General features: G+C 37.0%; 1 pseudogene; it reads left to right on the top strand.

Annotated features, from left to right (window-relative positions):
• Positions 1-4,835: 4,835 nt before the first annotated feature.
• LOC143596708 (heat shock 70 kDa protein 18-like) lies at positions 4,836-23,811 on the top strand (annotated as a pseudogene).
• The last annotated feature ends 628 nt before the right edge of the window (positions 23,812-24,439 follow it).

Below are 24,439 nucleotides of genomic sequence, written 5' to 3'. Positions count from 1 at the left end.
AGATTCACCTAAATCATTTCAAGTAAGGGACTTGAAGGGGATGATGTTATTGAATGGCACTTTGTCATGCGTATTAGGGGTAGTAAACCCTAGTTAGGCGGTATTTGCTACTTGCATCAATCTTCTATGTATCTTGTGCAAGTGGGAGATTGTTGGACTCGGTCTGCCCAAGACACATATTATTATTGATGTGGCTAGTACGTTATGATCCAAGTCGGGTCATACCCAATAACAAGCTAGACAAACACCAATAATATTTGTTTATATATGATATGATCATAACAAACAAATATTAACACTTGAGTTATTTGGAAAGGGGTTTCTAAATACATTGTACTTGTGAAATAAATAAATCATATGGATGATTTATACTTTGAGAGAGAGCATTCCATAGTGTTATTTAATATGGTTAAATAACAATATATGAATAATGGTTACCAAGCATGTTACCTATATTGTGTTATATTTATTTTTGGAAATAACACAATGTGAGTTTTATAATATAAAACTTATTTAAAAAATATATATATATAAAATTTGAAATGGGTGAGAGGGTGGCCGCCCCCCCCCCCCTTACTCTCTTACACCTTTTATTTTATATTATTATGTTTTCTTTAGTGGAGACATGCATTGGATGTGAGTGGGTGCCATGGGTGGTGCTTCCATTAACTCCCTAACTCACTCTCTTTCATTCTTACAACATTTTGCAAGTAACAAAACATTCCTCTCTTCCTTTTCTCTCCCATTTTCGACCACAAGGAAGAACATCAAGAAGGAGTTGGTTTTTCAAGTGAATCCTAGCTAAACAAAGGTGTATTGTCGGAGGCTTGGGGTATGCTAGCGTGAGGAGCTTCCATATTCAAGTTCTTTCTTTTCAATCACTCTTTCTTCACCCGGTTTTGGTTTACTTGAAAGGTAGTTTAACATGCATGAACTTATAGTGACATGCATGTGTTTGATAGTATGTATTTCGTATATGGATCCGGGTTTGGGTTTTGCATGTATAAAATTGGTTTTATATACTATAAACTAACAAGATTTATAACATTTATCCGCTGCGCTTTTTGTAAAAGTAAGGTTTTATCACTTTGATAATCTTGTTAAAACCCAACAAAATATCCCCACACTTATCTCTTTTTCGTCCCTGAAAAAGTCTAATTGCAATGGGATCAGCATCGGAGAAATACAGTCTTAAAAACATATAAGGTTATCTTAAGCATTTAAGTTCATGTGATATCAAAAGCCCCATAGGTCTCACACTTTAGAGTTAAGATCCACCTACCTCATCTCAAGCATAGTAAAGACAATTAAAAATAATCGAGTTGAAGCAAACTGGTTCAACATATCACCGTAAGATAACAACCCCTTAATGGTAAGAAGAAAATACACTTAGATGGAATTAATGGATTATAGGTCAAGTGAGGTCGTACGAGCATGCCCTAAATATTATTGGACTTTTTCCTATATATTCCATAAGAAAATATTTATTGGCTAGAAACTTTTGAGCCCAATAGTGTATCCTCAGAGTCGCCATCCCCTTGGTAACACGTAAACTCTTAGTCTCGTCTAGTATGTGCACTTTGGCCTCTTTTTCTATTTTTGAGAATGCTTCTTTGGCATTGGCATTTTTCAGTACATAACTTTTCTCACTTTTTCTTTTTAGATCAACTTTTGGAATACTTATTTATTTATTTATTTATTTATTTTGTTGTGCGCTTAGGCATCTCTTACCTAAAAATATATAACTAAAGACTAAAGCTCGTATAAAATTGGACATTTGCGTGCGTCACCACTCTTTATTTATATTCATAAAATGGAGTGGCGTGCTAATTTTAAAGTGCATTCAATTCTCACCACCTTAGGGTAATCAGCTTATGGTAATACTCCCTATACCTTATCGAATTTCAGCTTCACTGTCCCCCTAGGATGAGAACCCACAAAATCTATGATTAATTATGTTTATTAAGAATATGCAATGGAACACCTTTCAAGACTAGTTGGGCCTACCGACACATCCCAAGCTTAGTACGCCTTTATTTATATTATCTCATATTATTAGTAGTTTGAAAAACCGATTCCTGATAAATATCCTCATCTCCCATTTATGTGCAAAAGAAACAAAATCAAGGGACATTTTTCAAAACTTTTTCATATTTTTTTTAATTATAATTAAAATTTAACTACGACTCAAATGTCCTTTCCCCACACTTAAATTTTGCATTTTTCTCAATACAAGGATAAGGACGAAAAATAAAAATAAAACCGAAATACAAAAACCAAAAACCTAAAAAGAAAAACAAAAATAAAAATAAAGAAATAAGATAGATAAATGGAAAAGACTTAGCTGGAAATATGCGCATGAAATAAGATGCCAAAGTCTTCATCCTTGAATGCCCTCCAACTCCGAACGTACGCATCAAACGGTATCTCCTTCTCTCACTCACAAACAAAAGCGGCAAACACAACAAACAATATCTAAAACATATCTTATCAACTTGATAGATGTTAAGCACTTAAGTATTGTTCCAGACCAATCAACCCAACCAAGAAATAAAACATGAATAAATAGCAGCAAATAATAAAAAGTATACAGTTCGGCTGCCCCATCCCCACACTTGAATTTTGCATTATACTTCATGGGGGTCATTTTTCTAGCTCAAAACCTGCTAAACTTAAAAACAAAAACAAAGAAGAACTACAAAAATCTACGTTAGTGACTCGACAAGACTCAAAAATAATAATAGGACAAATATACAAACTCTACACTTGAGTTTTCACTCAAGACAATCTCCTATGTGAACTACTTGGCTGTTCGAGTGGAGATTCCTCCACCACGGTTAAACTCCATGGTCCTCCAAGAAACTGCATCACGATACGACCATTCATATTCAATCATATTCCTCTTATCCCCAACTTTTCCACACTCCACAAACTTTTGCAGACCACCACCTCTCTCTCTCTCTCTATCAAACTCCATCGCCTCTCGAGAACTCGTGACCTCTTTCTCCTCCAAACAAACAAACTCTAACAGAATGGGTGTGCTCAAGACGTGGATCCATGCCCAGAATAAAAGACTTAATCGCATAAACGGGATGACATGGATCAATGAGACCATCTTGACCACTCAGGTGTCTCATGGATTTAGCAACATATGTAACACTATCGTCGCCGACTCTAAGAGTGATCTTACCATCAAAAACATCAATAAGTGCCTAGCAGTACGTAAGAACGGAAAGACCAAAAATAATAGGAACTCTCTCATCAGCCTCCATATCTAAAACCACAAAATCTACGGGGAAAACCAAATTATCGACTTTCACAAGCAAGTTTTCTACTATCCCCCTAGGGTACTTCACCGAACGGTCAGCTAAAGACAAGGTCATGCGGGTGGGTGTGAGCTCTCCTATGCCTAGCTTCTTAAACAATGAATATGGCATTAAGTTTATACTAGCTCCTAGATCCGCTAAAGCTTGGCACGAGGTATCCCTACCAAACAAACATGGAACAGTGAAAACACCGGGATCAAGTAACTTCTCCGGAACCATATTGAACACTACTGCCAAACACTTTCCGTTCAGTGGAACGGTCGAAAGCTCCTCCATACTTTCCTTTCGCTTAAGAATATCTTTCAAGAACTTGGCATATTTCGGCATATGCTGGAGGACCTCGATAAATGGAAGATTAATCCTAAGCTGCCTAAACATATCTAGGAAGTTCCTTAACACAGGCTGGATACGGCATACGAGCATGATCTATAAGCGGTGAAGGCCTGACATCTCTCGGTTTCTTTTCCTCATTTCCTCTAACTATGGACTCACTGGTTGGTGCGGTACTTGCCGGGTCTAGCCTAGGTTGCACCCTCCCAGGAGTCTCCAACACTATCTCCTCATCCACAAACTCATAACTCTCCTCTACCTCAATCTCTCTCTCCGGACCTAAAACCCTACCACTATGAGTAGAAATGGCATTTATTTGAGCGGACGGATTTTGCTGAGTAGAACCTGAAAACTGACATGGGGGTCTCTCATCTAAACGTCAGGCTATATCACCTACGGTCCTTTGCATGTCGAGCATAGCTGATTGTTGATTCTTAAGAAGTATATCATGCTCAGCAAGAGTCTTTTGAGTAACTTGATCTCTAGTAATGATTTGCTGCATCATCTCATCCAACTTATTATACAGATCTGGCCCATTACTCCCACCTTGACTACTTTGATCCCCACTAAATGATTGATGCTGCCCCAATTAAGATTTGAACTTGGTTGGAAACCAGGGGGTATACCGGAAGAACGCCAATTAGAATTATAGTTACTATTTTTATAATTGTTCCAGTTTGAATTATTAATACCATTAAATGTATTAGAAACTCTATTTTGCGCTCCTATGAACTCTACCTGCTCCTGACTCATCAATGGACAATCTAAAGTCCCATGCCCTCCTCTACACAACTCACACTTATCTATCTTAGCCTTAGGTTTTTTAATCTCACTGGCTAGACTCTCTAAGGCAGCAGCCACACTAGCATCCAGATTAACTTGGTGCACACCTCGGACGGATGAGGGTGTACTAGTGACAGGATTTGATTCCCGTTACGTGGCTTTTTAGCAAACTCGGACTGAGCAAAACTTTCAAACAATTCATTACACTCAACTACATTTTTCTTATCCATTAAGTTACCTCCAGCAGTAGTGTCGAAACGAGCCTGCGTCTTATATGTCAGCCCATTGTAAAACTTCTAAACAAGGGCCTACGGAGTAAGACCATGCTGTGAACAACGGGCCAGTAAACTCTGAAGAACGCTCCCAAGCTTGATAGTACGGCTCGTCCGACTCCACATGGAAAGAATGAATCTGATCTCGGAGACGAGATGCTTTGGTGGGCGGGAAGTATTTCTACAAAAAAGCGGTATGAAACGCCTCCCAAATAGTGAATGCTCCAGCAGGTTGCGAATCAAGCAAAATGGCGGCACGACCAGTAAGTGAAAACGGGAATAAATGAAGGAAAATGGCTTACCAAATCACCATGTACTCCCAAAACTGTGTTTTAACTCAAGCTCAACCTATCGCTCAATCTTACCTACCCCTCGAGCATGTTTCAATTGCGGAGATTCTTATCATTTCCACAACGCGTGTCTTCGACTCGCATATCAAGTTCAAATGCTTGCTCCGCCTGTTTACCTTGTTCAAGCCTATCAAGTTCAAATGCTTGCTCCGCCTGTTTACCTTGCTCAAGCCTATCAAGTTCAAGCTTGTCATCCCCTAGTTCCACGGCTTATAGAAAAACCAAGTTGTCCAACGAGTTCAAGCTAATCAACCCTAGACTACTCAAGCTCCACCAACCGTCCCAATCCTCGGGGGAAGGCATTCATAATCAATGCAAGTCAAGCTCAACATAGCAACAATGTGGTAAAAGGTAAATTCTTGGTTAATAATGTTTATGCATCGATTTCATTTGATACCGGTGCCAATATGTGTTTTGTGTTGTTTGATTTTGAGCCTATGATTTTGTCGTCTCTTTCTAAACTTGAAAAGCCTTTTATGGTTGAAGTCGCGAACGGTAAAAATATCTCGATTGATTTAGTGATTTGTGGTTATACCCTAAATCGCGAACGGTAAAAATATCTCAACGACTATGATTTTTCTATCGATCTCATTCCTATGCAACTTGGAATTTTCGATCTCATTCCTATGCAACTCTCACCGCTTTAACTCATAAGGGTAAACTTTATGAGTAGGGATCTAAGCAAGATGAAGCTTTTCAAACCTTGAAGAGTATGCTTTGCAACGCTCCTGTTCTAGCCCTTCCCGAAGGGAACAAGGATTTTGTTGTCTGTTGTGATGCCACAAATCAAGGTTTCAGTTGCGTTCTCATGCAACGAGGCCAGGATATCGCCTATGCGTCACGACAACTTAAGGTTCGTGAAAAAAAATTATACGACACACGACATTGAGCTTGGTGTTGTTGTATTCGCGTTGAAAAATTGGAGAGACTATTTGTATGGAACAAAATGCGTGATATTTACTGACTACAATAGCCTCTAACATATTTTTGACCAAAAAGACCTAAACATGAGGCAACTACGATGGGCCGAACTCCTTAGCGACTACGTTTGTGAAATACGTTACCATCCTGGTAAAGCAAACGTAGTGGCTGATGCCCTTAGTTGCAAAACCCATGTCAAGAGAATTATCCTTCAAAGCATTGTTATTTAACTGATCTTAAGCTACGTATCTTTGAGGCCCAACACATCTCCGTAACCGAAGGCAACATGTACGAAGAGATGTCTTGTGGTGCTGAGCTCCAACTTGAAACCAAGCGTGATGGTTTACTCTATTTTCTCAATCGTCTATAATGGACGAAGCTCACAAGTCACGATATTTTATCCACCTCGGTGCGGATAAGATGTATTTCGACCTTCAAACTACTTTCTGGTGGCCCAGCATGAAGAAAGATATCACGATCTATGTCGGAAAATGTCTAGCATGTGCTAAGGTAAAAGCCGAGCATCAAAAGCCATCGGGTTTGCTCGTGCAACCATTCATTCCAGTTTGGAAGTGGGAGAATATTACGATGGACTCTATCACAAAACTTCCAACCACCAAGAGGCAACATGATAGTATTTGGATAATCTTCGATCGATTAACCAAGTCAACCCATTTCATTCCCATTCGGGAAAAACTTCCAATCGATCAGCTCGCTCAAATTTATGTTAATGAATTCGTTTGTCGCCATGGTATACCTTTGAGTATTATATCTGACCGTGATGGTCGTTTTGTTTCCAACTTTTGGAAGTCGCTTCAAATGTAACGCCCGTAAATTTGGTTAATTGGCTCGATCGTTTATAAATGTTGGTCAAAAAGCCGGGGTTTCATCTTTCTAATTTAGAGCCTTGTAATACGTTTTAAAAGTCCGTTTGTCCATCCTTTTTTCCCAAAACGTCTCCTCTTACGACTTAAAGTATTATACTAGTATGTAGCACCCGACATTTTCGTTTATCGGCATGCACGTTGTAGAGTTTGTATATTTATCGGGCTTGACCCGGCATTCTCCCGGGAGCTCCTTGCAAACCTCGTAAACGTTCTCACTTAACTTTCCACCCAAGTTGCTACATACTTCAATTTTGAGGGACTTGGATGTAACTATTTTATATCATAAAACAAAAGAAAACTCAAACCCTAAACCTATTTGCAGCCGTCGGACCTGGACCCCCCCCCCCCTGCTCGTTTTTCTTCTGCCCAGCCAAGTTTCAGCCATGAAAACTTCAATTCAAGGTCGGTTTTATGATTCCCCATGTCTTTTACACCTTAATTGATCATATTAACGCGCTTATTGGTCGTTAAGATTGAGTTTTGATGATAACAGCTTGCTGACAGATTCGTACATGTTTATTGTAGGGTCTGTAACGCGATGTTAATCCACTGTTTTTGATCGATTCTTGATTCCATGATGTTCTACTTTGAGTCTAGTTTCAAGAAAGGTATAATACGTAATTTTTGGACTAGATTTGAATAGTTTTTATGAATATATAAAATCGAGTGTCAAAGCTGATGCGGGATGACGGATTCTGGTCTGTCTTCCCGACGTCATAACCTTTTTTTGACAAGTCAAAATTGGTTGGTTCCACTTCTGGGAGTTATTATTTTGAGTTAGGAACCAAACCCAATTGGAATCGTTTAATTTGGTTCGGTAATGAATTTTATAAAAATAAAACCATTTTGTTGCGCGCTGAAATAGCTGCACATACCTTTCTGTATTGGAAGAATTTTTATGATTTTTGGGTCAAATAGAAAAATATAATAAAAATATTTTTATAAACCTAAGACATTTATTAAAGTCTGGTAAAAATTTAATAATTTAATTCAAAGGTTATCCTATGTAATTAAATGCATCTTCGCATGCTAAAATCTGCACGTTTTACTCGTTATTAATCAACAAGTTCGTTTTAGGCTTAAACGGTGGTTTTGGTTAGTTGAAAGGTTTTAGGGGCCTCGGGCCAAGTGTTGGGCCTCGAGCCAAAGTGTTGGGCCTTGGGCCAAGTTTTGGGCCTCAGGCCAAGTGGTTGGGCCTCGGGGCAAGTGGTTGGGCCTCAGGCCAAGTTGTTGGGCCTCGGGCCAAAGTGTTGGGCCTTGGGCTAAGTTGTTGGGCCTTGGGCCAAAGTGTTGGGCTTGGGCGGCCCATTAGGCAAGTGTGTCCTTGCGGTCTAGATTAGTAACGTGTTGTGTATAATTTACAGGCCCTTACTTGTGAGTGTGCACTTAGGGATTTCCTAGCTCGTTACAGTTGTTCGATCGATTCTAGGTGAGTTCATGATGCCCTTTTTACTCTTTTACGTTTTGGGCTAGCATACACACCGAAATACAATTTTAAACGATTTTACTCGTTACAATGATTTGAATAGTTTTACATGGTCTCGCTCGTGATGGTGCATTTTGAAAGCTATATTTGAATTATTTTATATGCCTTAGGATATTTTAGACTCGTTCATGGTCTTGTGTCCTTAAGGTTACATACACTATTGATGGTCTAGACTCGAGGACGTTAGCAGACTTGGTAGTAATTGAATATGAGTAGACCTATCTACTTAGTTCCCGTATGGGATGATATATATATATATATATTTATGTAGGAATATATATATATGTATGTATATATGGAGGTATGTATGTACGTATGAGGATGTGTACCTTATGGCCTACGATTGTGTAATGATATTTAGTTTCTCGTGACTAAGAATGATGTATGTAGGCTTATTGATGTGTGAGTGCATGGTGATTCATGGCCGGGTCAAATATATTACTCGGGTTGTACCCGTGGTGGAGAGGCCCGTGTGACGTGATCATCATTTTGGCGGGTCAAATTTATTACATGGGTTTTAAAATCCCGTGGTGAAGAGGCCTGTTGATGTTGAGTCGTGATCGGGTCAAATATATTACTTGGGGAAGACCCGGGGTGAGGAGGTCCGTATTACGTGCTTGGATGTATGAGCCGGGATCGGGTCAAATATATTACTCGGGTTGCACCCGTGGTGAAGAGGCCCGTACCCCGTGCTTGGATGTATGAGCCGAGATCGGGTCAAATATATTACTCGGGTTGTACCCGTGGTGGAGAGGCCCGTATCTCGTGCTCGGATGTATAAGCTGTGACCGAGTCAAATATATTACTCGGGTTTGACTCGTGGTGGAGAGGCTCGTGTCACATGCTTAGGTCTTACCGCGTCCGGGTCAAATATATTACTCGAGTCTTGACTCGTGGTGGAGAGGCCCGTGTACGTGTGTTCGACGATGATTGTATTACTTGGTGAATTATATATAATTTATTTTATTTATACCTTCTCTATTGTTTATAACTATAGCTTTGAAATAAAGTATGAATTTTTGTTTATGAAAACTTGAACTCACTCAGCTCAAGCTGACTTTGTGTGTATGTTAGATTGACTTTCAGGTTGAGGATTAGAGATTTCCGCTTGGACGTGCTAGAGACTACTCGGACGGTTGAAGGCACATCTAGTCGAAGAATTAATAACGCAAACTGTTTCTTTTAAATTATTACCATAAGTATTTAAATTTTGGATTTTGGTCACCTTCCCGGGTTTTGGGAATTTTGATGTTATCTATTCCGCTGTTTACTACTCTGAAACGATTTTAATGAGTTGAAGATTTCAAATAAAACGAATATTTTATTTACAATTGATTTTGGACACCTGTACCCGTGTTTTGGGATTTTTAATACTTAAACTTTTCCGCTGTTATTTACTCTGAACTTGTTTTAAATACAAAGAATCGTTTGGTTTTAAATTTTTGTGAATTTGTAGACGTGATTAACAACTGTAGGATTCCCGGGATTCGGGGTCTTACAAGTTGGTATCAGAGCCATGGTTCGAGGGATCCGAGCATTCCCGAATGCTTGGACTCGAACTGTAAAAGAAAAGACTAGAAATGCCAACCGCGAGTAGCTGCACGTCAAGAGGTAATTTTAATTGTTTAGTCATTCTTATAAGTTTTAGAATTTCATTATGTCTATAATTGATTACGTGTTAGATAGTATGCTAATATGGTTAGGGGCAAGGGGTGCTTAGGATGGGCGGGTAAAGTAAACAATTAATAACACTTGATCAACGTTATTAGCAGTTTACCGTTACCTACCATGTTCTAAACGCTACTTGTGCTTGACTGTGTTAGGGTTCTGTCTTTGTAGGGATAGGATATGACTAATGCTCGTGTCATTAGCGTTAAAGTTCCTCTCGTTCCTTAAATTCTCCCGTTCATTTCTTATCCTCTCGAACGCTTTGCGTGTAATTGGTTAGCTGAGGCTTAGCATACTATCACTTTAGGTTTCCTTACTACTTGTTGAGCTTTAAGCCTCGTTTCTGTTTGACTCAGGTGCTAGTAAAGGTTTTGTCCCTATCGTCCCCTTGTGCGATTAGATGATTAGGTTTCGTCTCCATCCGCATCCGTTCCTATTGCGATGGGATTCGGGGACGAATCCCATTGTAAGGAGGGTGGACTTGTAACGCCCGTAAATTTCGTTAATTGGCTCGATCGTTTATAAATGTTGGTCAAAAAGCCGGGGTTTCATCTTTCTAATATAGAGCCTTATAATACGTTTTAAAAGTCCGTTTGTCCATCCTTTTTTCCCAAAACATCTCCTCTTACGACTTAAAGTATTATACTATTATGTAGCACCCGACATTTTCGTTTATCGGCATGCACGTTGTAGAGTTTGTATATTTATCGGGCTTGACCCGGCATTCTCCCGGGAGCTCCTTGCAAACCTCGTAAACGTTCTCACTTAACTTTCCACCCAAGTTGCTACATACTTCAATTTTGAGGGACTTGGATGTAACTATTTTATATCATAAAACAAAAGAAAACTCAAACCCTAAACCTATTTGCAGCCGTCGGACCTGGACCCCCCCCCTGCTCGTTTTTCTTCTGCCCAGCCAAGTTTCAGCCGTGAAAACTTCAATTCAAGGTCGGTTTTATGATTCCCCATGTCTTTTACACCTTAATTGATTATATTAACGCGCTTATTGGTCGTTAAGATTGAGTTTTGATGATAACAGCTTGCTGACAGATTCGTATATGTTTATTGTAGGGTCTGTAACACGATGTTAATCCACTGTTTTTGATCGATTCTTGATTCCATGATGTTTTACTTTGAGTCTAGTCTCCAGAAAGGTATAATACGTAATTTTTTGACGAGATTTGAATAGTTTTTATGAATATATAAAATCGAGTGTCAAAACTGATGCGGGATGACAGATTCTGGTCTGTCTTCCCGACATCATAACCTTTTTTCGAAAAGTCCAAATTGGTTGGTTCCACTTCTGGGAGTTATTGTTTTGAGTTAGAAACCAAACCCAATTGGAATCGTTTAATTTGGTTCTGTAATGAATTTTATAAAAATAAAACCATTTTGTTGCGCGCTGAAATAGCTGCACATACCTTTCTGTATTGGAAGAATTTTTATGATTTTTGGGTCTATTAGAAAAATATAATAAAAATATTTTTATAAACCTAAGACATTTATTAAAGTCTGGTAAAAATTTAATAATTTAATTCAAAGGTTATCCTATGTAATTAAATGCATCTTCGCATGCTAAAATCTGCACGTTTTACTCGTTATTAATCAACAAGTTCGTTTTAGGCTTAATCGGTGGTTTTGGTTAGTTGAAAGGTTTAGGGGCCTCGGGCCAAGCTTTGGGCCTCGGGCCAAGTGTTGGGCCTAGGGCCAAGTTTTGGGCCTCGGGCCAAGTGTTGGGCCATGCGCCAAGTGGTTGTGCCTCGGGGCAAGTGGTTGGGCCTCGGGCCAAGTTGTTGGGCCTCGGGCCAAAGTGTTGGGCCTTGGGCCAAGTTGCTGGGCCTTGGGCCAAAGTGTTGGGCTTGGGCGGCCCATTAGGCAAGTGTGTTCTTGCGGTCTAGATTAGTAACGCGTTGTGTATAATTTACAGGCCCTTACTTGTGAGTGTGCACTTAGGGATTTCCTAGCTCGTTACAGGTGTTCGATCGATTCCAGGTGAGTTCATGATGCCCTTTTTACTCTTTTACGTTTTGGGCTAGCATACACACCGAAATACAATTTTAAACGATTTTACTCGTTTCAATGATTTGAATAGTTTTACATGGTCTCGCTCGTGATGGTGCATTTTGAAAGCTATATTTGAATTATTTTATATGCCTTAGGATATTTTAGACTCGTTCATGGTCTTGTGTCCTTAAGGTTACATACACTATTGATGGTCTAGACTCGAGGACGTTAGCAGACTTGGTAGTAATTGAATATGAGTAGACCTATCTACTTAGTTCCCGTATGGGATGATATATATATATATATATATATATATATTTATGTAGGAATATATATATATATATGTATGTATATATGGAGGTATGTATGTACGTATGAGGATGTGTACCTTATGGCCTACGATTGTGTAATGATATTTAGTTTCTCGTGACTAAGAATGATGTATGTAGGCTTATTGATGTGTGAGTGCATGGTGATTCATGGCCGGGTCAAATATATTACTCGGGTTGTACCCGTGGTGGAGAGGCCCGTGTGACGTGATCATCATTTTGGCGGGTCAAATATATTACATGGGTTTTAAAATCCCGTGGTGAACAGGCCTGTTGATGTTGAGCCGTGATCGGGTCAAATATATTACTTGGGGAAGACCCGGGCTGAGGAGGCCCGTATTACGTGCTTGGATGTATGAGCCGGGATCGGGTCAAATATATTACTCGGGTTGCACCCGTGGTGAAGAGGCCCGTACCCCGTGCTTGGATGTATGAGCCGAGATCGGGTCAAATATATTACTCGGGTTGTACCCGTGGTGGAGAGGCCCGTATCTCGTGCTCGGATGTATAAGCTGTGACCGAGTCAAATATATTACTCGGGTTTGACTCGTGGTGGAGAGGCTCGTGTTACATGCTTAGGTCTTACCGCGTCCGGGTCAAATATATTACTCGAGTCTTGACTCGTGGTGGAGAGGCCCGTGTACGTGTGTTCGACGATGATTGTATTACTTGGTGAATTATATATAATTTATTTTATTTATACATTCTCTATTGTTTATAACTATAGTTTTGAAATAAAGTATGAATTATTGTTTATGAAAACTTGAACTCACTCAGCTCAAGCTGACTTTGTGTGTATGTTAGATTGACTTTCAGGTTGAGGATTAGAGATTTCCGCTTGGACGTGCTAGAGACTACTCGGACGGTTGAAGGCACGTCTAGTCGAAGAATTAATAACGCAAACTGTTTCTTTTAAATTATTACCATAAGTATTTAAATTTTGGATTTTGGTCACCTTCCCGGGTTTTGGGAATTTTGATGTTATCTATTCCGCTGTTTACTACTCTGAAACGATTTTAATGAGATGAAGATTTCAAATAAAACGAATATTTTATTTACAATTGATTTTGGACACCTGTACCCGTGTTTTGGGATTTTTAATACTTAAACTTTTCCGCTGTTATTTACTCTGAACTTGTTTTAAATACAAAGAATCGTTTGGTTTTAAATTTTTGTGAATTTGTGGAGTGATTACCAACTGTAGGATTCCCGGGATTCGGGGTCTTACATCAAACCACTTTGGGAACCCGTCTAGATCTTAGCACCGCTTATCATCCTCAAACGGATGGTCAATATGAACGAACGATTCAAACCCTTGTGGATATGCTATGAACTTGTGTTCTTGATTTTGGTGGTAATTGGGATACTCATATTCCGTTGGTTGAATTTTCGTACAATAAAAGTTACCGTTCGAGTATCAAAATGGCTCTTGTCGAAGCACTCTATGGCCGTAAATGTTGTTCCTCTATTTTTTGGAACAAGATCGGTGAAGCCCAACTGACCGGACCCGAAATGGTACAAGATACCACCGAAAAAATCACTCAAATCCGTAATAATCTGCTCGATGCTAGAAGTCACCAAAAGTCTTACGCTGATAAGTGGTGACGACCCTTAGATTTCGAATTCGGCAACCTTGTCTTTCTCAAGGTCTCACCTTGGAAAGGGGTAGCCCGATTCGGTTTAAAAGGTAAACTAGCACTCCGTTTTGTTGGCCCATTTAAGATCCTCGACAGGGTCGAAGATGTGGCCTATAGACTCGAGCTTCCGCAAGAGCTTCAAGGCATTCATCTGATGTTTCATGTTTTGAATCTTCGAAATTGTCTAGCCGATGAGAACCTTCAAATCCCTCTCGACAAAGTACGTATTTAAAAGAAAATGCACTTCGTTGAGAGACCGTTAGAAATAATGGATTGAATGGATAAGGAAAGCAAGCGTAGCCGAATCCCTTTGGTCAAGGTTCGTTGGGAATCTAAGCGCGGTACGGAATTCACTAGGGTGCATGAAGACCAAATGAAGGCTAAGTATCCGTATCTTTTTGCTAGAATGTTAATTCCTAATTTTGGGACAGAATTTTCAAAAAGTTGAGAATGCTGTGACATTCGTCATATTCGAATTAATATTTGTATTCATTTTTATTACCCATTTGTAATCGGATTCTTGTAATCAATAAGAATCTTTGAATTTATTTTATTATTTTATTTTGTCTTTACACGTCACTCAATTTGTCATTAGTTAACATGACCTATCAATTATCGTACAAGTGCAGTTAAACCCCTTTAACCATAATCTTACCCTTATTGATCAACAAGCCAAACACAAGGGACCATTTTACAAAATACCTAAACTTTTTCCCTCTTTTTTCCCTTCTTCCCCGTCACCACCGACACCCCCTCCCCCTCATTTCTATTTCTGATTCCATTTGACCCATAAATCACAAAATTTGATTGTTACATAACCAACACACATCATAAACCTGGTAAACATCGAGCAATTGCCAACTAATTGAATCAATTCAATCAATTTCTCATTAACAATGAACGCAGAATGAAATTAAACTTGTTAGCCTACAAATACTTGATTATAATGCAATAAACGAGTCCCACACCATCCTTGCTTCATCTCAAACTAAAACCATCAATAAATTCCACCTTAAAGCTGTGCTCGATCGTTTTTTATTGCATGATCAAGCCGTAAAACCTAACTCGTCATTCCCTTTCAATTCAAACCCAAAATAAGTAATTGTTACATGCATATGGATTGGATTTCATAGGAGAACAAAAGCCCTCTATCAATTTTGATTAACAAAGGGCAAACAATGATCAATTGAGTTTGCATCGGATTTAGGTTTATTGTTTTCATATTGGGTTCAATTTCAGTTTCTGTATAAATAATTTTTTTTCTATTCCAGTTACAAGTTGAAGCACCAGCCCAGTTGGCCGCTCGTGCGTGCTAAGTTAACTCACAAGGCCAGGGGAGGCCCAAGTTCGTGTCCCTGTTTTTTTTTAACTTTTATTTTTATTACTTTTTTTTCTCTTTTATTTAAATTATAAATATATAAGAAACTAATATCGTTTCCCACTTGTTTAACCTAACCCATACACATTAAACTTTTAAAATAGATTTCGTTTAACGTTTTCGTGTGCGTGTGCGTGTGTGTGTTTATATGTAAAATTTTTATATTTATATTTTAATGGTAAAACTTATAGATTTCGTTTAAAAATCAAATATGACTTTTTAGAATAATTACTAATAAAAATTTTTAATTACACTTTTATCAATATTTTATATAATATATAGGGCAAATACCATAAAAAACCAAGATATTTTCTGGTTTTGCTCACAAAAACCCCTTAACTCGACTTTTGAATATAAAAGTCCTTCTACTTGTTGAATTTGAATAAAAAAATCCTTCAACTCAATTTTTACATATAAAAGTCCCTCAACTCAACTTTTACATGTAAACCCTAGTAAACTGAAACAACAACTCATGGTTATAAACATGAAACGAACGATCGACAAATTTTTGCAACTTGAAATCAACATGAGGTATGTAATCGAAATATATATTAATATATAAACTTGAAATCAAACCGCAAGAATGAACATATATAAATCACCATTTATTTTTCTTGTTTGATATCATCGATTTGTGTTTCTTGATTTTTCATTCTCTCATATATTTTTTTTTGATACTTACATTCCTGTTTGATAATATCCATATATTAAGTTTTATAGTTATTAAATTTCATGTCATTGGAGTATTTGACCGTATGTATGTTTGTTAATTATCTAGTGTATTATTGGTATCTTAGTATCGAGTTAATATTAAATTATTATTAACGGTAGTAATATGGTTTCTTCATACATTATTTTATTTTTGTATTATTTTATTTTTGTAGATGTTATTTATTTACAGGTTATGTACGTGTTTTCATAAAATGGAGTAATCCCCAAATAATGAAGAGGATGATATAGTGACAATACTTATAAAGCAAGTCACGAAGACTAGGAATTGTTAGACTCGTTATTAATGGACATTGAAGATGAAGATCTTGTTACTACTTTATATGTAAAATTTAGGTTAATGGACTTTTATATGCAAAAGTTGAGTTGAGGGACTTTTATATTCAAGTTGAACAAGTTGAAGGACTTTTATATGCAAAAGTCGAGTTGAGGGACTTTTGTGAGCAAAACTAGAAAATATGTTGGTTTTTTGTGGTATTTGCCCTAAAATATACTTAATACTTTAACGATTCCCAAATTTGTTATATCGTGTCTCGTTCTTTTTCTTCTTTTTCTTTCGTTAGGATATTTATTTATTTGTACTTTCAAAATAGGACAAAGTCTAGGGACTTCTCGCGGGATCAACTAGTTCGCTTTAACCGTTATCGTATTCCTTATTTCACATGAGTTTCTCATAACCCACTTTTTAACGTTTTACATACTTTTGGGGTGTAGTAGGACACAAGTTTTATCTCGTTAGTTATGCGCTTGTTTACAAACTGATTCATATTTATCGTTCGTGTTAACATTATTCTTGCATATTGTTTATGATCATGTGTGAACTTGCTTGCAACATGTTTATTGTTTTTATGGTGGAAGTTATGCAAAAGCACACAAATAGTGGGAGGGTCCGACAAGACGTAACTGTGCCGTCTAACGTTACGACTTCGGTAGTTTCGTATGGTGGTTCTCATTTCCCCTATTACTATGGCCTCGACTAAAGGAATGGGAAGACGACACTAGTCAACACATGGCATCAGCTAAAGGAACGGGGTGTTACAAACGGTGTCACGCTACGCGATGAACCCACCCAGAAGTCGGTCGCAATACGCAATGTAACCTCCACGGTGAGGTGGCATGTGTCCAACCACGTGGCATGCGCATGCCAACACGTGGCATCTCCGGAACGTGCTGAGTCATCGCACTATGCGAGGGCGGCCTTAAATGCCCATCGTGATACGCGATGGGTTTCAATTTCAGCCTATATAAAGGGGTGGTCGGCATTTCATTTCTCACAACCCTAATCACACATTCCACACAAACATAGTCTCATTTTGCATGCCAAGTATCGTAGTGCGCGCCAAGCTCCAAAGCTCCGACAGTTTAAATACGTGATATAGAGTAGAAGTGTTGCTCAATCAGTCTTAGGCGTTTAACTCCAAATACCAGTGTAAGTTAGGGGTTCCGCTTAAGTATTATTTTATTATTATAATGGATTAGACCATAGTCAGGGGTATAGCCGAAACCTTGATCAAATTTATGTTTACATAAGCTTTGCATATACAAAGGTTATAACATTGTTTCTTCATGATTAAGAAAGATAAGCTTTTACATATAAGGGATATAGTCAAATTAATGTTTCTTCATGACTAAGAAACGTAAGATTTTAGATATAAGGATTATTGTTAAATTAACGTTTCTTTTTTAGAAGAAACGTATCATAGATTTTTTAAATAAACATATGATATATCAAGGTTTAAAGATATCAAAACCAGACTAACGGTCTATAGCCGGATCAAGAGACGATCCGGGTATTTATGTAAACCTATTTTATTATAGGTTAAGCATCATTCATTCATAAAGCTTTTCAAACGAGATCACCACATCATTCAATGCAAACAATCACATGTGAATACGTTAAAACTTTAACAACCAGTCAATTAGATAAAATAGGTTGATTATCTTAAAAAGTCAGTCAAATGTTTATACGAGATTACGTGATCTCTCACTTACAAGATATTAAAAAAAACAACTCAGACCGAGTAGATATGTGTCTGGATCGAATCATAACTGAACAAGCAGTCATAACTAGTTCTTCAATGGGCATCAGTTCCCAAAGAACCTTTAAATTTTGTGTGTGTATGGAAAGTGGTACAAATCTTAAGAATAAAAGACGTTCTTGTTGGGTTTGCTCAAGAAAACTACCTTGTCAAATAAAAGATTTGTTAAATGTTTTTAGAGTCAACGATTCATCAACATATTGCTAACGTATTTTTCCCACATTTCAGGAAATCAGATTTAGCACACTTAGCAAGGAATTTGAGTCACTTATGGAGTTAGATGCTTGGTATATGAAGATGGCTTAGTTTTTAATTATAATATTCTAAACAGATTAAACAGAAATTTGTAAATAAAACACTCGGGTATTTAATATCAGAGAAGTCTTCAAATAAATAAATATTTTATTTTAAACAAAGTCTTTCGCTAACTAACTCGCAAGTCTGATATATTTACAAAACATGTGCCAACTATTGGTAACACTTCTTGGCCCTAAGTCGGGATGTTACAGTATGCAAGTGTTATTTATTATGTATAATTAGATGTATGTATAATTGAATATAATTATCTGAAATATATGTGTTTATATATTTGTGTGTGTATTCGTGTGTCTATATGTATATATATATATATATATATATATATGTTTATGTTTGATTTTGTAGAACAACAACAAACTAATTAGTTAAGGAGACAACTGCTTACAATGTGTGTATGTATATTTATGCAGGAGCATAACATTCTTCTCACATATATGTGTAATTAGATGTATAACTAGATGTATGCATAATCTGTGTATAGTTATTATGTATAATTTATATATGTATTATTGTGTGTGTGTGACTTTGTGGCCCATGTATATATGTATGTATTGCTATGTGTGTATATGCAGAGCATAACATTCTTCTCACATATATATGTATAATTAGATATATAACTTGATGTATGCATAATCTGTGTATAATTAGTATGTATAATCTATGTATGTATTATTGTGTGTGTATAACTTTGTGGCCTATATATGTATGTATTGCTATGTGTGTATGTATCTGTATATTACTGTGTGTGTATGTATGATCATCAAAAGCAGATTATAATAAAAAGTCAGCGAGTCATAGATAGTCAATCAAAGAAAGTCAACATTCGGTTGGTTTTAATTGTTGGAGGGACATCCTTTAACAGTAAGAGGGTCCACATTGCATATATTTAAAACCACAGAGTATTAAATTGCAAGGGTGACTATTTTGATAACTTTTTCTTTTTAATGGCAAACGAATCCTCCAAATAGGCTACTGGCTAAATTCACCACATCAGGACACACTGGTCTTCAGTCTGTGAAAAACTCTCACCTAAGGCCAACGCCCGTGAACACTTGCCCGGAGCATGAAAGTGCGATGAAATAAAGCCCGTTCAATACAAGGATTCAACTGATAAAAGTCACATATTCGCCTAGTCTTTTATCATCACCTTAGTGCTTCTGAAACTAAATGCTGAGAACAGAAATCGAACATGAATCATATAAAACACCAAGTCTCTACTTATCACTCCACCACCATTTCATTGGCTTAAGTTTTATTTATTACTTCGGTCAATCTCAATACATTTTTCAAATTTCCATAAATTTCAAAAGCATTTTTTTTCATTTCATCTTCATTCTACCATAAACTTTCATATATGTATGACACCCTATGAGCATTCCCGACAGCTTCCCTATCTCTATAATTACATTAAAAGACACTATATTTTATCTCTCATATACAATTAAATAATATTTTTTTTACATTTTTATCGTTATCTTTTTTCTTTCATTCACTCACAAACACTTTCAAATGTATTAAAAAATAACTATACGATGAACAGTCTTCCTCCAAGTTTACACATCTCTTAAAAAATTTCTCCCTCCTCTACTCACAATCACTTACAACCTTCTAAAAGATTTGATAGAACTCTCTCACATAATTATAATTAGAGCATTCTTATCCTATTCCTTATATTTGTGTGAGAGAATTTTATAAATTATATGGTATGGCTATGAGTGGTTGTGAATAGAGGAGAGAGAAAATATTATATGTGAAAGTTAAATTTAAGGTTTCACTGTTCACACCGTATAATTTTTTAACATTTCTGAAAGTGGTTGTGAGTGAATGAGAGAGAAAACATAATAATAAAGGTATAAAAATAAATATTTAATTAAACAAAGGAGAGAAAATACAATGAATTTTAATGTAATTATATGATATATATAAAAATATAGTAAGAAATAGGCTGAGATTGTTTTATAGAGGAGCGATTATGAATAATACTGTGACGTATATATATTATATTCTCGTAAAAAAATAAAAATACATAAATAAAACAATGATTTGAGTTGTTGAATCGTCATTATCACCTCAGCTAAAGCATCACTTCCAATACTTGCACAGCAGTTTAAACTCACCCGTCATTATCGATCACCTCAGTTCAGTCAGATTTCTTTCCTAGATATGCTTGAACGTTGAGAGTAATGACCTCCAGTTGGAGAAGTGGACCGCCAGCAATCGGCATTGACCTGTGTTGCCGTTTGGAAAGATGACCGAATAGAGATCATAACCAACGACCACGGACACCGAACAACTCCGTCCTGTGTTGCTTTCACGGATGCTGAACGTCTCATTGGTGATGGTGCCCTAAATCAGATCGCTTCAAACCCTTTTAATACTCAATTTGGTTAGTCTTCAGATTTCTTTCTTTAATACTTTGTATATCATGACCGACTGTATTTAACAGTGGAATTTAAACATAATAATTAATAAGTTATAATATTAGTTATCACTTTTGTTATATACTTGTATTGTATGCGACAATTAGTTAGCCTTTGCTTTGTATTCTCTTTAATTACAATATATTTAGAGTGAAGACTTCTGAAACAAATCATAGTTATTAAAAGCCCTTTTCGCTTCTTGCGCCTAGAATCATAGTTATTAAATGCCCTCGTTTCTTGCACCTAGGAACATTTTCCAGGCGAGGCCCAATATATGCGATCTAGTTCCTATGCCCTCGCTTCTTGAAGTTGACGGCACCGGCCTCTATTGGTATTGATGACGGATCAAGAATTAATGATCATTTGAACCTTTATTGTTTATTACTATTTGAACTTTTGGTTTTCACGTTTTGAACATTTTGGTACTTTGGACATTTTGTTATTCAAGCTTTGGAATTACATTTGAATCTTGAGTCTTTTAGAATTTGTGGTACTTATTAGAATCATGAGTGCGCCTGGCGCCTTTGATAACTATGACTTGAATTAAGTGAAAGTGCTGAGAGTAGTTTAGACATGTAGAGAGTTATATAAAAATAAATAAATAAATAAATAAACAAATTGAAGTAGCCAGCAAAATCTCACTCATAGCACCTTAGTTGTAGGGTCGGTGAGGGTGGGATGGGCCATGTCTTTACTTGATGAAGAGGCTGTTTTCACGTTGACCCACCTCCAAAAACATTTTTTTATCTTTCTTTCTTGTCATGTAGAGTTTTAGACTTTTAGTAGCATGGTAGAACAACAAACAAGAAGTATTGATGATAATATTAGTAAACTATCAATTTAGAAAGTAGTGAGAAAACTTTAGTAGCAGATACAAGATCATAAAGAAATGTAAAAATAACACAGTAGCCCTTTGAAAATACCTATACGCTCTCCTTAAAAGAAATCTGTACTACTCCATGCCACGACACCGCTCTTCTAAAAAAATCAAACATGAAAGAAGACAAAAGACATGTAAAAGTAATACGGTAGCGATTATAAGTACCTAAACGCTCTCCGTAAAAGAAAGCTATACTCCACGCCACGACACCCCTCTTCTAGAAAAATCAAACATGAAGGAAGACCTTTCAAATATGCAACGGGTTGATTGCTTTTCCGTTTTCTTACTATGTATGTGTTAGTCAATATATATAGTTGCTATATTTCCCTGGTTCTTTGATGAGTAGGTTATTCGAGTTCTACTCAGGTTTGTGAGCATCGGGTTTGCTGTCATGACTCATAACCAAGAGACTGAGCTGATTTATTTTTTGTAATTCAGATGCAAAAAGGTTGATAGGCAGGAGGTTCAGTGAAGTCATGGTGCAAGATGACTTAAAGTTGTGGCCTTTTAAAGTCATAGAAGGACCTAATGGCATGCCAAAAGTTGTGGTTACGTACAAAGGTCAAGAGAAACAGTTTACCACCGAAGAAATTTTATCGATGGTTCTTGCCAAGATGAAAGAAGTTGCAGAGGCATATATTGGTCAAACCATAAAATCTGCTGTCATCACAGTTCCAGCTTACTTCAATGATTCTCAGCGTCAGTCAACAAAGGATGCGGCCACCATTGTCGGACTAAATGTCATTCGCATGATCAATGAACCAACTGCAGCTGCAATTGCTTATGGTGTGGACAATAAGTCACAGATTAATGGTGAAAAGAATGTGCTTGTATTTGATCTTGGTGGTGGCACTTTTGGTGTCTCTTTTCTCTCCATTTCTGAAGACAGTACCTATGAGGTTAAAGCTGTTGCCGGTGACACTCGTTTGGGGGGTCATGATTTTGATAACAATTTGTTTAGGTATTGTGTTGAGGATTTTAAGAACAAATGGAACAAGGATATGACAGGAAATAAAAAGGCGTTGGGGAGGTTGAAAGCTGCGTGTGAGAAAGCAAAGAGAATTCTTTCATTTGCCACCAAAACTTCATGGTTTGCATGAGGCTATTGATTTTTCTATGAAAATTACTAGGGCCAAATTTGAGGATATAAATATGACTATTTTCACCCAGTGTATCAAGAAAGTGGAGACATGTTTAGCATATGCAAATGTGAGCAAAACAAGTGTCGATGAGGTGATTCTTGTTGGTGGGATCGACTAGAATACCAAAGCTCCAGTGTATGTTGCAGGAATTCTTTGATGGGAAGGATCTATGCAAGAGCATCAACCCTAATGAAGCGGTTGCATATGGGGCAGCAGTTGTGGCTGCAATGTTATCTGGTGAAATTATGAAGAATCTAAAGGAGTTTGTGATATTGGATGTTACTTCTTTGGCACTGGGTATTGAGGTACGTGGAGAAAAAATGAGCGTTGTCTCACAAAACACTTTTTTACCTACGCGTATTACTAAAAATTACGTGACAACAGAAGACAACCAGTCTTGTATGCGGATTATAGTGTATCAAGGTGAACGGACTAGATCGACTGACAACTATTTGTTGGGCCAGTTTTTAGTTTCTGGAATTCCACCTGATCCTAAGGGAGTCTCAGTAGTTGAGAATTTGCTTTGAAATAGATGCTAATGGTATTCTTAAGGTCACATCAAAGGTAGTTCTCACTGGTAAGAATGAAAGTCTTACTGTCACCAATTATAGAGGTAGATTGTCGAAGCAAGAGATTGAGAAAATGATTAAAGACACGGAGAAGTTCAAAGTTGAGGATCTGGAATACAAGAGGAAGGTGGATGCATGCAATGACTTGGAAGACTGCTTATATGTTTTGAAGAAGAAGTTGAAGGGACGTGATTGGACCCCGGATGTGTTGAAGAACACGAAGTATGCATATGATGACACAACGAAATGGCTAGCTGATAACAAAACTGAGAAAGGTGATGAAATCGAAGAGGCCAAGAAAGAGTATCTGGAATTCGTATCCAACCTTGCATTTTCAAAATAACACTCCTACATATATGCTGGTGTATTTGCTGATTTTTGGGATGGAAACTGATGTTTCTCTACATGCAATGAATATCAGTATAATATGTATTTTACTTTAATAATGGCAAAGTAATCTATTTTGTCACACTTACATGCAAGTTGGTGTATGCATGGTGTTTTTACCTGATCTTTGGGATCCAAACAGATCGTTTCGTACATTAATTTAATGAATATGACTATGACTATGACTATGACTATTATATGTATTTTAATTTGTACTTCAAAGCCATAGTAATCTATCAAGTCAAATGCAAGAATGAGCTTTGAGGTAGTCGATTCAAGTTGATATAACTGGTTACCGATGTTAGGTTTGAATAAGATATGCGCTTATCTTACTATCATATTAAACCAACATAAAGTGGACACATGCCATCTTTATAAAGTGTCCGCATAGGATAATACATAAGCTATTTCTAAAATTAAACCCTATTTAAATCTATTAAATTAATTTTCAAAATTAAACCCTATTTAAATATATTAAATTAATTTGCTCCATTTATTATTTTTTTTAAATTCCTAAATTAAATTTTCGTTGACTTTCATTTAATGTGATTTCTAGAAATAAAAAACGTTTAATGGCTTATTTA

Source organism: Bidens hawaiensis, unplaced genomic scaffold, assembly GCF_021521415.1.
Source record: "Bidens hawaiensis isolate Kalapana, Puna unplaced genomic scaffold, B.hawaiensis_p1.1 tig00046886_1, whole genome shotgun sequence".
Taxonomy (NCBI): Eukaryota; Viridiplantae; Streptophyta; class Magnoliopsida; order Asterales; family Asteraceae; genus Bidens; species Bidens hawaiensis.
The sequence above is the reverse complement of the archived record's forward strand: the minus strand, read 5'-3'. Positions and strand labels throughout refer to the sequence as shown.